The sequence below is a fragment of the Phyllobates terribilis genome, unplaced genomic scaffold (genome assembly GCF_046119375.1).
Source record: "Phyllobates terribilis strain yellow unplaced genomic scaffold, ASM4611937v1 Scaffold_108__1_contigs__length_5656254, whole genome shotgun sequence".
Lineage (NCBI taxonomy): Eukaryota > Metazoa > Chordata > Amphibia > Anura > Dendrobatidae > Phyllobates > Phyllobates terribilis.
In genome coordinates, this window is record NW_027362868.1 from 1,909,582 (window position 1) to 1,924,133 (window position 14,552).

General features: G+C 45.2%; 11 non-coding genes across 11 annotated transcripts; all 11 read left to right on the plus strand.

Moving 5' to 3' along the window:
* Positions 1-126: 126 nt before the first annotated feature.
* Positions 127-317, plus strand: LOC141199371 (U2 spliceosomal RNA). The gene has a single exon (XR_012271125.1). It is a non-coding gene; the product is annotated as a U2 spliceosomal RNA (small nuclear RNA).
* A 1,123-nt stretch (positions 318-1,440) lies between these two features.
* On the plus strand, positions 1,441-1,631 carry LOC141200734 (U2 spliceosomal RNA). The gene has a single exon (XR_012272446.1). It is a non-coding gene; the product is annotated as a U2 spliceosomal RNA (small nuclear RNA).
* Positions 1,632-2,754: 1,123 nt separating this feature from the next.
* LOC141199372 (U2 spliceosomal RNA) lies at positions 2,755-2,945 on the plus strand. Its single transcript, XR_012271126.1, has one exon. It is a non-coding gene; the product is annotated as a U2 spliceosomal RNA (small nuclear RNA).
* Positions 2,946-4,065: 1,120 nt separating this feature from the next.
* On the plus strand, positions 4,066-4,256 carry LOC141201086 (U2 spliceosomal RNA). The gene has a single exon (XR_012272659.1). It is a non-coding gene; the product is annotated as a U2 spliceosomal RNA (small nuclear RNA).
* Positions 4,257-5,376: 1,120 nt separating this feature from the next.
* LOC141199373 (U2 spliceosomal RNA) lies at positions 5,377-5,567 on the plus strand. Its single transcript, XR_012271127.1, has one exon. It is a non-coding gene; the product is annotated as a U2 spliceosomal RNA (small nuclear RNA).
* A 1,121-nt stretch (positions 5,568-6,688) lies between these two features.
* LOC141199374 (U2 spliceosomal RNA) lies at positions 6,689-6,879 on the plus strand. Its single transcript, XR_012271128.1, has one exon. It is a non-coding gene; the product is annotated as a U2 spliceosomal RNA (small nuclear RNA).
* A 1,120-nt stretch (positions 6,880-7,999) lies between these two features.
* Positions 8,000-8,190, plus strand: LOC141199375 (U2 spliceosomal RNA). The gene has a single exon (XR_012271129.1). It is a non-coding gene; the product is annotated as a U2 spliceosomal RNA (small nuclear RNA).
* A 1,120-nt stretch (positions 8,191-9,310) lies between these two features.
* Positions 9,311-9,501, plus strand: LOC141199376 (U2 spliceosomal RNA). Its single transcript, XR_012271130.1, has one exon. It is a non-coding gene; the product is annotated as a U2 spliceosomal RNA (small nuclear RNA).
* Positions 9,502-10,622: 1,121 nt separating this feature from the next.
* LOC141200748 (U2 spliceosomal RNA) lies at positions 10,623-10,813 on the plus strand. The gene has a single exon (XR_012272459.1). It is a non-coding gene; the product is annotated as a U2 spliceosomal RNA (small nuclear RNA).
* Positions 10,814-11,934: 1,121 nt separating this feature from the next.
* LOC141199377 (U2 spliceosomal RNA) lies at positions 11,935-12,125 on the plus strand. The gene has a single exon (XR_012271131.1). It is a non-coding gene; the product is annotated as a U2 spliceosomal RNA (small nuclear RNA).
* A 1,123-nt stretch (positions 12,126-13,248) lies between these two features.
* Positions 13,249-13,439, plus strand: LOC141200302 (U2 spliceosomal RNA). The gene has a single exon (XR_012272026.1). It is a non-coding gene; the product is annotated as a U2 spliceosomal RNA (small nuclear RNA).
* The last annotated feature ends 1,113 nt before the right edge of the window (positions 13,440-14,552 follow it).

The following is a 14,552-nucleotide window of genomic DNA, read 5'->3' on the forward strand; positions in this document are numbered from 1 at the left end:
GTGCAGGCATGTGAGGGATCTAGAGGTTGACAGCATGTCTTCTTAACGGGAGTCCAGGTGGCCATCTCCACAAATGGACTTTTCAGAATCCTTGGGTGGCACCGTAGTCGGAAACCAATTCTGGTTATCGCTTCTCGGCCTTTTGGCTAAGATCAAGTGTAGTATCTGTTCTTATCAGTTTAATATCTGATACGTCCCCTATCTGGGGACCATATATTAAATGGATTTTTAGAACAGGGAGATGGAAAAAGAGCTTGCTCTGTCCACTCCACGCATTGACCTGGTATTGCAGTATCTCCAGGACCGGTGCACCCCTTCTTTAATGCAGTTTCTAAAATCAGAAAGAATTGAATTCAATGCTTTTTGTTCATTTTGCTTGTTTGTCGGATTTTGGGATGGACTCTTTGGCTTTGCTTTTCTTCTCCTCATTGGATTTTTCATGTTAAAAGTTGCAGAAGCCAGATGACAAGCTCATTTTGGTTCAACTTCAGCAACTGTGCATTGCATTGCCATGTAATGTAATGTAATGCAATGCTATCTATCTAGCTCTCCCTCTATACTTCCTTTTGGATAAACAGACATATTAGGCAAGCATTTTGGAGCTTTCACCTAAATAACTACAGGTGGTGAGATAAGCTGCACAATATAATTGACCTTTCAGTATATTGTTGCACACACACCATCTATTTAGCAAATGCCCTTGTTATCAACAGCAGCCTTTTAAACTCACCTGAGCTAACAGGTATGTGAGCTGGTTACTCTGCTGCGCTTAAAATTTCTTTTTTGGTTTGCTACAATGCCTTTTCTGAAACGTTGTCTCCCTCTGCTGGAACACTGACTTCTTTCATTTAATGCCTGCAGACTATAAAAGAGAAACCAACCCAAAAAGTTTGGTTGATTAGTCTGTGGCATTCTTTTAATCTGTTGCTTATGGCGGTCTCTGTGAGCTTCTCAGTGACATTCAGCCATCCAGGTATCCCGCCTGCAGTAGACGGAATGTGGCAATGGAACGCTGGCTGCGCGTGTCATAATAGGCTCTGAGCCTTTATATACCTGCGCACAGCAGCAGCCACCTTCAGTCTGCTGCTGGACAGCCAGCAGCAGCAGCAGCAGGAGAGGTAATTAATCAGCAACCCTCCTGCTAAGGGTAGACAGCTGCTCGTTCCACCCCCCCCCCCCCGCCTTAATTGGTTCTCCTCCCTTCCAACGGTGTTGAGGCGGGTGGGAACAGCCGGGGGTTGAGGGTACTGTGCTAAAAGAGGTGGAGTTATGCAGATCTAAAACGCGTGGATTGCAGCAGCAGCAAGCCGAAAAGTGCAGGCATGTGAGGGATCTAGAGGTTGACAGCATGTCTTCTTAATGGGAGTCCAGGTGGCCATCTCCACAAATGGACTTTTCAGAATCCTTGGGTGGCACCGTAGTCGGAAACCAATTCTGGTTATCGCTTCTCGGCCTTTTGGCTAAGATCAAGTGTAGTATCTGTTCTTATCAGTTTAATATCTGATACGTCCCCTATCTGGGGACCATATATTAAATGGATTTTTAGAACAGGGAGATGGAAAGAGAGCTTGCTCTGTCCACTCCACGCATTGATCTGGTATTGCAGTATCTACAGGACCGGTGCACCCCTTCTTTAATGCAGTTTCTAAAATCAGAAAGAATTGAATTCAATGCTTTTTGTTCATTTTGCTTGTTTGTCGGATTTTGGGATGGACTCTTTGGCTTTGCTTTTCTTCTCCTCATTGGATTTTTCATGTTAAAAGTTGCAGAAGCCAGATGACAAGCTCATTTTGGTTCAACTTCAGCAACTGTGCATTGCATTGCCATGTAATGTAATGTAATGCAATGCTATCTATCTAGCTCTCCCTCTATACTTCCTTTTGGATAAACAGACATATTAGGCAAGCATTTTGGAGCTTTCACCTAAATAACTACAGGTGGTGAGATAAGCTGCACAATATAATTGACCTTTCAGTATATTGTTGCACACACACCATCTATTTAGCAAATGCCCTTGTTATCAACAGCAGCCTTTTAAACTCACCTGAGCTAACAGGTATGTGAGCTGGTTACTCTGCTGCGCTTAAAATTTCTTTTTTGGTTTGCTACAATGCCTTTTCTGAAACGTTGTCTCCCTCTGCTGGAACACTGACTTCTTTCATTTAATGCCTGCAGACTATAAAAGAGAAACCAACCCAAAAAGTTTGGTTGATTAGTCTGTGGCATTCTTTTAAACTGTTGCTTATGGCGGTCTCTGTGAGCTTCTCAGTGACATTCAGCCATCCAGGTATCCCGCCTGCAGTAGACGGAATGTGGCAATGGAACGCTGGCTGCGCGTGTCATAATAGGCTCTGAGCCTTTATATACCTGCGCACAGCAGCAGCCACCTTCAGTCTGCTGCTGGACAGCCAGCAGCAGCAGCAGCAGGAGAGGTAATTAATCAGCAACCCTCCTGCTAAGGGTAGACAGCTGCTCGTTCCACCCCCCCCCCCCCGCCTTAATTGGTTCTCCTCCCTTCCAACGGTGTTGAGGCGGGTGGGAACAGCCGGGGGTTGAGGGTACTGTGCTAAAAGAGGTGGAGTTATGCAGATCTAAAACGCGTGGATTGCAGCAGCAGCAAGCCGAAAAGTGCAGGCATGTGAGGGATCTAGAGGTTGACAGCATGTCTTCTTAACGGGAGTCCAGGTGGCCATCTCCACAAATGGACTTTTCAGAATCCTTGGGTGGCACCGTAGTCGGAAACCAATTCTGGTTATCGCTTCTCGGCCTTTTGGCTAAGATCAAGTGTAGTATCTGTTCTTATCAGTTTAATATCTGATACGTCCCCTATCTGGGGACCATATATTAAATGGATTTTTAGAACAGGGAGATGGAAAAAGAGCTTGCTCTGTCCACTCCACGCATTGACCTGGTATTGCAGTATCTCCAGGACCGGTGCACCCCTTCTTTAATGCAGTTTCTAAAATCAGAAAGAATTGAATTCAATGCTTTTTGTTCATTTTGCTTGTTTGTCGGATTTTGGGATGGACTCTTTGGCTTTGCTTTTCTTCTCCTCATTGGATTTTTCATGTTAAAAGTTGCAGAAGCCAGATGACAAGCTCATTTTGGTTCAACTTCAGCAACTGTGCATTGCATTGCCATGTAATGTAATGTAATGCAATGCTATCTATCTAGCTCTCCCTCTATACTTCCTTTTGGATAAACAGACATATTAGGCAAGCATTTTGGAGCTTTCACCTAAATAACTACAGGTGGTGAGATAAGCTGCACAATATAATTGACCTTTCAGTATATTGTTGCACACACACCATCTATTTAGCAAATGCCCTTGTTATCAACAGCAGCCTTTTAAACTCACCTGAGCTAACAGGTATGTGAGCTGGTTACTCTGCTGCGCTTAAAATTTCTTTTTTGGTTTGCTACAATGCCTTTTCTGAAACGTTGTCTCCCTCTGCTGGAACACTGACTTCTTTCATTTAATGCCTGCAGACTATAAAAGAGAAACCAACCCAAAAAGTTTGGTTGATTAGTCTGTGGCATTCTTTTAAACTGTTGGTTATGGCGGTCTCTGTGAGCTTCTCAGTGACATTCAGCCATCCAGGTATCCCGCCTGCAGTAGACGGAATGTGGCAATGGAACGCTGGCTGCGCGTGTCATAATAGGCTCTGAGCCTTTATATACCTGCGCACAGCAGCAGCCACCTTCAGTCTGCTGCTGGACAGCCAGCAGCAGCAGCAGCAGGAGAGGTAATTAATCAGCAACCCTCCTGCTAAGGGTAGACAGCTGCTCGTTCCACCCCCCCCCCGCCTTAATTGGTTCTCCTCCCTTCCAACGGTGTTGAGGCGGGTGGGAACAGCCGGGGGTTGAGGGTACTGTGCTAAAACAGGTGGAGTTATGCAGATCTAAAACGCGTGGATTGCAGCAGCAGCAAGCCGAAAAGTGCAGGCATGTGAGGGATCTAGAGGTTGACAGCATGTCTTCTTAACGGGAGTCCAGGTGGCCATCTCCACAAATGGACTTTTCAGAATCCTTGGGTGGCACCGTAGTCGGAAACCAATTCTGGTTATCGCTTCTCGGCCTTTTGGCTAAGATCAAGTGTAGTATCTGTTCTTATCAGTTTAATATCTGATACGTCCCCTATCTGGGGACCATATATTAAATGGATTTTTAGAACAGGGAGATGGAAAAAGAGCTTGCTCTGTCCACTCCACGCATTGACCTGGTATTGCAGTATCTCCAGGAACGGTGCACCCCTTCTTTAATGCAGTTTCTAAAATCAGAAAGAATTGAATTCAATGCTTTTTGTTCATTTTGCTTGTTTGTCGGATTTTGGGATGGACTCTTTGGCTTTGCTTTTCTTCTCCTCATTGGATTTTTCATGTTAAAAGTTGCAGAAGCCAGATGACAAGCTCATTTTGGTTCAACTTCAGCAACTGTGCATTGCATTGCCATGTAATGTAATGTAATGCAATGCTATCTATCTAGCTCTCCCTCTATACTTCCTTTTGGATAAACAGACATATTAGGCAAGCATTTTGGAGCTTTCACCTAAATAACTACAGGTGGTGAGATAAGCTGCACAATATAATTGACCTTTCAGTATATTGTTGCACACACACCATCTATTTAGCAAATGCCCTTGTTATCAACAGCAGCCTTTTAAACTCACCTGAGCTAACAGGTATGTGAGCTGGTTACTCTGCTGCGCTTAAAATTTCTTTTTTGGTTTGCTACAATGCCTTTTCTGAAACGTTGTCTCCCTCTGCTGGAACACTGACTTCTTTCATTTAATGCCTGCAGACTATAAAAGAGAAACCAACCCAAAAAGTTTGGTTGATTAGTCTGTGGCATTCTTTTAAACTGTTGCTTATGGCGGTCTCTGTGAGCTTCTCAGTGACATTCAGCCATCCAGGTATCCAGCCTGCAGTAGACGGAATGTGGCAATGGAACGCTGGCTGCGCGTGTCATAATAGGCTCTGAGCCTTTATATACCTGCGCACAGCAGCAGCCACCTTCAGTCTGCTGCTGGACAGCCAGCAGCAGCAGCAGCAGGAGAGGTAATTACTCAGCAACCCTCCTGCTAAGGGTAGACAGCTGCTCGTTCCACCCCCCCCCCGCCTTAATTGGTTCTCCTCCCTTCCAACGGTGTTGAGGCGGGTGGGAACAGCCGGGGGTTGAGGGTACTGTGCTAAAAGAGGTGGAGTTATGCAGATCTAAAACGCGTGGATTGCAGCAGCAGCAAGCCGAAAAGTGCAGGCATGTGAGGGATCTAGAGGTTGACAGCATGTCTTCTTAACGGGAGCCCAGGTGGCCATCTCCACAAATGGACTTTTCAGAATCCTTGGGTGGCACCGTAGTCGGAAACCAATTCTGGTTATCGCTTCTCGGCCTTTTGGCTAAGATCAAGTGTAGTATCTGTTCTTATCAGTTTAATATCTGATACGTCCCCTATCTGGGGACCATATATTAAATGGATTTTTAGAACAGGGAGATGGAAAAAGAGCTTGCTCTGTCCACTCCACGCATTGACCTGGTATTGCAGTATCTCCAGGACCGGTGCACCCCTTCTTTAATGCAGTTTCTAAAATCAGAAAGAATTGAATTCAATGCTTTTTGTTCATTTTGCTTGTTTGTCGGATTTTGGGATGGACTCTTTGGCTTTGCTTTTCTTCTCCTCATTGGATTTTTCATGTTAAAAGTTGCAGAAGCCAGATGACAAGCTCATTTTGGTTCAACTTCAGCAACTGTGCATTGCATTGCCATGTAATGTAATGTAATGCAATGCTATCTATCTAGCTCTCCCTCTATACTTCCTTTTGGATAAACAGACATATTAGGCAAGCATTTTGGAGCTTTCACCTAAATAACTACAGGTGGTGAGATAAGCTGCACAATATAATTGACCTTTCAGTATATTGTTGCACACACACCATCTATTTAGCAAATGCCCTTGTTATCAACAGCAGCCTTTTAAACTCACCTGAGCTAACAGGTATGTGAGCTGGTTACTCTGCTGCGCTTAAAATTTCTTTTTTGGTTTGCTACAATGCCTTTTCTGAAACGTTGTCTCCCTCTGCTGGAACACTGACTTCTTTCATTTAATGCCTGCAGACTATAAAAGAGAAACCAACCCAAAAAGTTTGGTTGATTAGTCTGTGGCATTCTTTTAAACTGTTGCTTATGGCGGTCTCTGTGAGCTTCTCAGTGACATTCAGCCATCCAGGTATCCCGCCTGCAGTAGACGGAATGTGGCAATGGAACGCTGGCTGCGCGTGTCATAATAGGCTCTGAGCCTTTATATACCTGCGCACAGCAGCAGCCACCTTCAGTCTGCTGCTGGACAGCCAGCAGCAGCAGCAGCAGGAGAGGTAATTAATCAGCAACCCTCCTGCTAAGGGTAGACAGCTGCTCGTTCCACCCCCCCCCCCGCCTTAATTGGTTCTCCTCCCTTCCAACGGTGTTGAGGCGGGTGGCAACAGCCGGGGGTTGAGGGTACTGTGCTAAAAGAGGTGGAGTTATGCAGATCTAAAACGCGTGGATTGCAGCAGCAGCAAGCCGAAAAGTGCAGGCATGTGAGGGATCTAGAGGTTGACAGCATGTCTTCTTAACGGGAGTCCAGGTGGCCATCTCCACAAATGGACTTTTCAGAATCCTTGGGTGGCACCGTAGTCGGAAACCAATTCTGGTTATCGCTTCTCGGCCTTTTGGCTAAGATCAAGTGTAGTATCTGTTCTTATCAGTTTAATATCTGATACGTCCCCTATCTGGGGACCATATATTAAATGGATTTTTAGAACAGGGAGATGGAAAAAGAGCTTGCTCTGTCCACTCCACGCATTGACCTGGTATTGCAGTATCTCCAGGACCGGTGCACCCCTTCTTTAATGCAGTTTCTAAAATCAGAAAGAATTGAATTCAATGCTTTTTGTTCATTTTGCTTGTTTGTCGGATTTTGGGATGGACTCTTTGGCTTTGCTTTTCTTCTCCTCATTGGATTTTTCATGTTAAAAGTTGCAGAAGCCAGATGACAAGCTCATTTTGGTTCAACTTCAGCAACTGTGCATTGCATTGCCATGTAATGTAATGTAATGCAATGCTATCTATCTAGCTCTCCCTCTATACTTCCTTTTGGATAAACAGACATATTAGGCAAGCATTTTGGAGCTTTCACCTAAATAACTACAGGTGGTGAGATAAGCTGCACAATATAATTGACCTTTCAGTATATTGTTGCACACACACCATCTATTTAGCAAATGCCCTTGTTATCAACAGCAGCCTTTTAAACTCACCTGAGCTAACAGGTATGTGAGCTGGTTACTCTGCTGCGCTTAAAATTTCTTTTTTGGTTTGCTACAATGCCTTTTCTGAAACGTTGTCTCCCTCTGCTGGAACACTGACTTCTTTCATTTAATGCCTGCAGACTATAAAAGAGAAACCAACCCAAAAAGTTTGGTTGATTAGTCTGTGGCATTCTTTTAAACTGTTGCTTATGGCGGTCTCTGTGAGCTTCTCAGTGACATTCAGCCATCCAGGTATCCCGCCTGCAGTAGACGGAATGTGGCAATGGAACGCTGGCTGCGCGTGTCATAATAGGCTCTGAGCCTTTATATACCTGCGCACAGCAGCAGCCACCTTCAGTCTGCTGCTGGACAGCCAGCAGCAGCAGCAGCAGGAGAGGTAATTAATCAGCAGCCCTCCTGCTAAGGGTAGACAGCTGCTCGTTCCACCCCCCCCCCGCCTTAATTGGTTCTCCTCCCTTCCAACGGTGTTGAGGCGGGTGGGAACAGCCGGGGGTTGAGGGTACTGTGCTAAAAGAGGTGGAGTTATGCAGATCTAAAACGCGTGGATTGCAGCAGCAGCAAGCCGAAAAGTGCAGGCATGTGAGGGATCTAGAGGTTGACAGCATGTCTTCTTAACGGGAGTCCAGGTGGCCATCTCCACAAATGGACTTTTCAGAATCCTTGGGTGGCACCGTAGTCGGAAACCAATTCTGGTTATCGCTTCTCGGCCTTTTGGCTAAGATCAAGTGTAGTATCTGTTCTTATCAGTTTAATATCTGATACGTCCCCTATCTGGGGACCATATATTAAATGGATTTTTAGAACAGGGAGATGGAAAAAGAGCTTGCTCTGTCCACTCCACGCATTGACCTGGTATTGCAGTATCTCCAGGACCGGTGCACCCCTTCTTTAATGCAGTTTCTAAAATCAGAAAGAATTGAATTCAATGCTTTTTGTTCATTTTGCTTGTTTGTCGGATTTTGGGATGGACTCTTTGGCTTTGCTTTTCTTCTCCTCATTGGATTTTTCATGTTAAAAGTTGCAGAAGCCAGATGACAAGCTCATTTTGGTTCAACTTCAGCAACTGTGCATTGCATTGCCATGTAATGTAATGTAATGCAATGCTATCTATCTAGCTCTCCCTCTATACTTCCTTTTGGATAAACAGACATATTAGGCAAGCATTTTGGAGCTTTCACCTAAATAACTACAGGTGGTGAGATAAGCTGCACAATATAATTGACCTTTCAGTATATTGTTGCACACACACCATCTATTTAGCAAATGCCCTTGTTATCAACAGCAGCCTTTTAAACTCACCTGAGCTAACAGGTATGTGAGCTGGTTACTCTGCTGCGCTTAAAATTTCTTTTTTGGTTTGCTACAATGCCTTTTCTGAAACGTTGTCTCCCTCTGCTGGAACACTGACTTCTTTCATTTAATGCCTGCAGACTATAAAAGAGAAACCAACCCAAAAAGTTTGGTTGATTAGTCTGTGGCATTCTTTTAAACTGTTGCTTATGGCGGTCTCTGTGAGCTTCTCAGTGACATTCAGCCATCCAGGTATCCCGCCTGCAGTAGACGGAATGTGGCAATGGAACGCTGGCTGCGCGTGTCATAATAGGCTCTGAGCCTTTATATACCTGCGCACAGCAGCAGCCACCTTCAGTCTGCTGCTGGACAGCCAGCAGCAGCAGCAGCAGGAGAGGTAATTAATCAGCAACCCTCCTGCTAAGGGTAGACAGCTGCTCGCTCCACCCCCCCCCCGCCTTAATTGGTTCTCCTCCCTTCCAACGGTGTTGAGGCGGGTGGGAACAGCCGGGGGTTGAGGGTACTGTGCTAAAAGAGGTGGAGTTATGCAGATCTAAAACGCGTGGATTGCAGCAGCAGCAAGCCGAAAAGTGCAGGCATGTGAGGGATCTAGAGGTTGACAGCATGTCTTCTTAACGGGAGTCCAGGTGGCCATCTCCACAAATGGACTTTTCAGAATCCTTGGGTGGCACCGTAGTCGGAAACCAATTCTGGTTATCGCTTCTCGGCCTTTTGGCTAAGATCAAGTGTAGTATCTGTTCTTATCAGTTTAATATCTGATACGTCCCCTATCTGGGGACCATATATTAAATGGATTTTTAGAACAGGGAGATGGAAAAAGAGCTTGCTCTGTCCACTCCACGCATTGACCTGGTATTGCAGTATCTCCAGGACCGGTGCACCCCTTCTTTAATGCAGTTTCTAAAATCAGAAAGAATTGAATTCAATGCTTTTTGTTCATTTTGCTTGTTTGTCGGATTTTGGGATGGACTCTTTGGCTTTGCTTTTCTTCTCCTCATTGGATTTTTCATGTTAAAAGTTGCAGAAGCCAGATGACAAGCTCATTTTGGTTCAACTTCAGCAACTGTGCATTGCATTGCCATGTAATGTAATGTAATGCAATGCTATCTATCTAGCTCTCCCTCTATACTTCCTTTTGGATAAACAGACATATTAGGCAAGCATTTTGGAGCTTTCACCTAAATAACTACAGGTGGTGAGATAAGCTGCACAATATAATTGACCTTTCAGTATATTGTTGCACACACACCATCTATTTAGCAAATGCCCTTGTTATCAACAGCAGCCTTTTAAACTCACCTGAGCTAACAGGTATGTGAGCTGGTTACTCTGCTGCGCTTAAAATTTCTTTTTTGGTTTGCTACAATGCCTTTTCTGAAACGTTGTCTCCCTCTGCGGGAACACTGACTTCTTTCATTTAATGCCTGCAGACTATAAAAGAGAAACCAACCCAAAAAGTTTGGTTGATTAGTCTGTGGCATTCTTTTAAACTGTTGCTTATGGCGGTCTCTGTGAGCTTCTCAGTGACATTCAGCCATCCAGGTATCCCGCCTGCAGTAGACGGAATGTGGCAATGGAACGCTGGCTGCGCGTGTCATAATAGGCTCTGAGCCTTTATATACCTGCGCACAGCAGCAGCCACCTTCAGTCTGCTGCTGGACAGCCAGCAGCAGCAGCAGCAGGAGAGGTAATTAATCAGCAACCCTCCTGCTAAGGGTAGACAGCTGCTCGTTCCACCCCCCCCCCCGCCTTAATTGGTTCTCCTCCCTTCCAACGGTGTTGAGGCGGGTGGGAACAGCCGGGGGTTGAGGGTACTGTGCTAAAAGAGGTGGAGTTATGCAGATCTAAAACGCGTGGATTGCAGCAGCAGCAAGCCGAAAAGTGCAGGCATGTGAGGGATCTAGAGGTTGACAGCATGTCTTCTTAACGGGAGTCCAGGTGGCCATCTCCACAAATGGACTTTTCAGAATCCTTGGGTGGCACCGTAGTCGGAAACCAATTCTGGTTATCGCTTCTCGGCCTTTTGGATAAGATCAAGTGTAGTATCTGTTCTTATCAGTTTAATATCTGATACGTCCCCTATCTGGGGACCATATATTAAATGGATTTTTAGAACAGGGAGATGGAAAAAGAGCTTGCTCTGTCCACTCCACGCATTGACCTGGTATTGCAGTATCTCCAGGACCGGTGCACCCCTTCTTTAATGCAGTTTCTAAAATCAGAAAGAATTGAATTCAATGCTTTTTGTTCATTTTGCTTGTTTGTCGGATTTTGGGATGGACTCTTTGGCTTTGCTTTTCTTCTCCTCATTGGATTTTTCATGTTAAAAGTTGCAGAAGCCAGATGACAAGCTCATTTTGGTTCAACTTCAGCAACTGTGCATTGCATTGCCATGTAATGTAATGTAATGCAATGCTATCTATCTAGCTCTCCCTCTATACTTCCTTTTGGATAAACAGACATATTAGGCAAGCATTTTGGAGCTTTCACCTAAATAACTACAGGTGGTGAGATAAGCTGCACAATATAATTGACCTTTCAGTATATTGTTGCACACACACCATCTATTTAGCAAATGCCCTTGTTATCAACAGCAGCCTTTTAAACTCACCTGAGCTAACAGGTATGTGAGCTGGTTACTCTGCTGCGCTTAAAATTTCTTTTTTGGTTTGCTACAATGCCTTTTCTGAAACGTTGTCTCCCTCTGCTGGAACACTGACTTCTTTCATTTAATGCCTGCAGACTATAAAAGAGAAACCAACCCAAAAAGTTTGGTTGATTAGTCTGTGGCATTCTTTTAAACTGTTGCTTATGGCGGTCTCTGTGAGCTTCTCAGTGACATTCAGCCATCCAGGTATCCCGCCTGCAGTAGACGGAATGTGGCAATGGAACGCTGGCTGCGCGTGTCATAATAGGCTCTGAGCCTTTATATACCTGCGCACAGCAGCAGCCACCTTCAGTCTGCTGCTGGACAGCCAGCAGCAGCAGCAGCAGGAGAGGTAATTAATCAGCAACCCTCCTGCTAAGGGTAGACAGCTGCTCGTTCCACCCCCCCCCCCGCCTTAATTGGTTCTCCTCCCTTCCAACGGTGTTGAGGCGGGTGGGAACAGCCGGGGGTTGAGGGTACTGTGCTAAAAGAGGTGGAGTTATGCAGATCTAAAACGCGTGGATTGCAGCAGCAGCAAGCCGAAAAGTGCAGGCATGTGAGGGATCTAGAGGTTGACAGCATGTCTTCTTAACGGGAGTCCAGGTGGCCATCTCCACAAATGGACTTTTCAGAATCCTTGGGTGGCACCGTAGTCGGTAACCAATTCTGGTTATCGCTTCTCGGCCTTTTGGCTAAGATCAAGTGTAGTATCTGTTCTTATCAGTTTAATATCTGATACGTCCCCTATCTGGGGACCATATATTAAATGGATTTTTAGAACAGGGAGATGGAAAAAGAGCTTGCTCTGTCCACTCCACGCATTGACCTGGTATTGCAGTATCTCCAGGACCGGTGCACCCCTTCTTTAATGCAGTTTCTAAAATCAGAAAGAATTGAATTCAATGCTTTTTGTTCATTTTGCTTGTTTGTCGGATTTTGGGATGGACTCTTTGGCTTTGCTTTTCTTCTCCTCATTGGATTTTTCATGTTAAAAGTTGCAGAAGCCAGATGACAAGCTCATTTTGGTTCAACTTCAGCAACTGTGCATTGCATTGCCATGTAATGTAATGTAATGCAATGCTATCTATCTAGCTCTCCCTCTATACTTCCTTTTGGATAAACAGACATATTAGGCAAGCATTTTGGAGCTTTCACCTAAATAACTACAGGTGGTGAGATAAGCTGCACAATATAATTGACCTTTCAGTATATTGTTGCACACACACCATCTATTTAGCAAATGCCCTTGTTATCAACAGCAGCCTTTTAAACTCACCTGAGCTAACAGGTATGTGAGCTGGTTACTCTGCTGCGCTTAAAATTTCTTTTTTGGTTTGCTACAATGCCTTTTCTGAAACGTTGTCTCCCTCTGCTGGAACACTGACTTCTTTCATTTAATGCCTGCAGACTATAAAAGAGAAACCAACCCAAAAAGTTTGGTTGATTAGTCTGTGGCATTCTTTTAAACTGTTGCTTATGGCGGTCTCTGTGAGCTTCTCAGTGACATTCAGCCATCCAGGTATCCCGCCTGCAGTAGACGGAATGTGGCAATGGAACGCTGGCTGCGCGTGTCATAATAGGCTCTGAGCCTTTATATACCTGCGCACAGCAGCAGCCACCTTCAGTCTGCTGCTGGACAGCCAGCAGCAGCAGCAGCAGGAGAGGTAATTAATCAGCAACCCTACTGCTAAGGGTAGACAGCTGCTCGTTCCACCCCCCCCCCCCCGCCTTAATTGGTTCTCCTCCCTTCCAACGGTGTTGAGGCGGGTGGGAACAGCCGGGGGTTGAGGGTACTGTGCTAAAAGAGGTGGAGTTATGCAGATCTAAAACGCGTGGATTGCAGCAGCAGCAAGCCGAAAAGTGCAGGCATGTGAGGGATCTAGAGGTTGACAGCATGTCTTCTTAACGGGAGTCCAGGTGGCCATCTCCACAAATGGACTTTTCAGAATCCTTGGGTGGCACCGTAGTCGGAAACCAATTCTGGTTATCGCTTCTCGGCCTTTTGGCTAAGATCAAGTGTAGTATCTGTTCTTATCAGTTTAATATCTGATACGTCCCCTATCTGGGGACCATATATTAAATGGATTTTTAAAACAGGGAGATGGAAAAAGAGCTTGCTCTGTCCACTCCACGCATTGACCTGGTATTGCAGTATCTCCAGGACCGGTGCACCCCTTCTTTAATGCAGTTTCTAAAATCAGAAAGAATTGAATTCAATGCTTTTTGTTCATTTTGCTTGTTTGTCGGATTTTGGGATGGACTCTTTGGCTTTGCTTTTCTTCTCCTCATTGGATTTTTCATGTTAAAAGTTGCAGAAGCCAGATGACAAGCTCATTTTGGTTCAACTTCAGCAACTGTGCATTGCATTGCCATGTAATGTAATGTAATGCAATGCTATCTATCTAGCTCTCCCTCTATACTTCCTTTTGGATAAACAGACATATTAGGCAAGCATTTTGGAGCTTTCACCTAAATAACTACAGGTGGTGAGATAAGCTGCACAATATAATTGACCTTTCAGTATATTGTTGCACACACACCATCTATTTAGCAAATGCCCTTGTTATCAACAGCAGCCTTTTAAACTCACCTGAGCTAACAGGTATGTGAGCTGGTTACTCTGCTGCGCTTAAAATTTCTTTTTTGGTTTGCTACAATGCCTTTTCTGAAACGTTGTCTCCCTCTGCTGGAACACTGACTTCTTTCATTTAATGCCTGCAGACTATAAAAGAGAAACCAACCCAAAAAGTTTGGTTGATTAGTCTGTGGCATTCTTTTAAACTGTTGCTTATGGCGGTCTCTGTGAGCTTCTCAGTGACATTCAGCCATCCAGGTATCCCGCCTGCAGTAGACGGAATGTGGCAATGGAACGCTGGCTGCGCGTGTCATAATAGGCTCTGAGCCTTTATATACCTGCGCACAGCAGCAGCCACCTTTAGTCTGCTGCTGGACAGCCAGCAGCAGCAGCAGCAGGAGAGGTAATTAATCAGCAACCCTCCTGCTAAGGGTAGACAGCTGCTCGTTCCACCCCCCCCCCCCCGCCTTAATTGGTTCTCCTCCCTTCCAACGGTGTTGAGGCGGGTGGGAACAGCCGGGGGTTGAGGGTACTGTGCTAAAAGAGGTGGAGTTATGCAGATCTAAAACGCGTGGATTGCAGCAGCAGCAAGCCGAAAAGTGCAGGCATGTGAGGAATCTAGAGGTTGACAGCATGTCTTCTTAACGGGAGTCCAGGTGGCCATCTCCACAAATGGACTTTTCAGAATCCTTGGGTGGCACCGTAGTCGGAAACC